General features: G+C 52.5%; 1 protein-coding gene across 2 annotated transcripts in view; it reads right to left on the bottom strand.

The window, feature by feature from the left end:
* STEEP1 (STING1 ER exit protein 1) overlaps positions 1–1,231 on the bottom strand; it is a 20,946-nt gene that overhangs the window by 19,365 nt on the left and 350 nt on the right. The window lies entirely within an intron of this gene.

The following is a 1,231-nucleotide window of genomic DNA, read 5'->3' as shown; positions in this document are numbered from 1 at the left end:
TGGAGCCAAAAAGACTATGGTGGCAGTTCCAGGTGAGGGACGATGGTGGCTTGGACTAGAGTGGCAGAAACGGAAGTGGTAAGAAGCAGTAAGGTTCTGGATGGATTTTCAAGGAAGCCCCGGCAGAGCGTGTTGATGGGTTCGATGAATTAAAGGTATGAGAAAGCGACAAGTCAAGGATGATTCTGAGATGCTGGGTGAACAGGGGAGAGTGGGAAGTAGGCGATCATGAAGTCAATTCGAACATGATCCCTTTGAACATGGACATCAGACATCCACGTGGAGATAAGCAGTAGGCAGCTGGAGTTGGAGGGGACGTGTGGGGGAAAGATGAACATTTGGGAGCCGTCGGCATAGAGATGGTGTTTAAAGCTTGGGAATGGTTGAGATCGCTAAAGGGAGTGAGTACAGACTGACAGTAGGTAAGAGGACTGAGCCCTAGGGCCTTGCGATGCCTAAAAACCGCAGTCAGAAAAGAGGAGCCAGGCACTGACAAGGGGCAAAATCGAGGCAGGAGGAATATCGGGAGATTGTGGAGTCCTGGAGGGAAATGAAAAAAGTGTGTTGGGCTTTATTGGGAGAGGGAGAGGGAGAGAGAGAGAATCCCAGGCAGACTCAGCACCGTCACTGCAGAGCTCCATGTGGGGCTCGAACTCCCAAACCATGAGACTGTGACCTGAGCCAAAGTAAGAGGCTTCGCTGACCTAGCCACCCAGGTGCCTAGAAAAGAAGTGTTAGGAAGGATGGAACCAGCATCTCTGTCAAATGACACTAAGACGTGGGCCCAGATGAGCACTGATAACTGACCACTGGGACTAGTAACCTGGACAGTTACTGACCTTGACAAAGAGGGTTCCGATGGCGGGGTGCGAAAGAAATCCTGCCTGAAACCAGGTTCACAGGGATGGGAATGGGAAGTGAGGATGCAGAGAGAGCCATCACAGGCAGCTTTGGCGGGGAGCTACAGCCGGAAGAGGACGGCGATCACGGGAGGATTTTATTCGGGTTTCAGAAAAGAGCCTGAACAGCATCCTCGTACCCAGCAGGAGGGTGACAAAGCTTCTGGAGGCGGCAACGGGAGGAGAGGGGGGGTAAGAAACAGTTCATCTTCCCTGAAGGAGAAATGTACGTTTGCGGGAAGCCTGGATTAACACTGACCGGGTTAAACAGAAAACAGAGAAGCTATCCTGGAGCGGGGCAGGGCCGGCTGGCGAGGATTTCAACGGAGCAG

This window comes from Crocuta crocuta, unplaced genomic scaffold, assembly GCF_008692635.1.
Source record: "Crocuta crocuta isolate KB4526 unplaced genomic scaffold, BGI_CrCroc_1.0 scaffold944, whole genome shotgun sequence".
NCBI classification, from domain to species: domain Eukaryota; kingdom Metazoa; phylum Chordata; class Mammalia; order Carnivora; family Hyaenidae; genus Crocuta; species Crocuta crocuta.
This window is presented reverse-complemented; position numbering and strand designations above follow the sequence as displayed.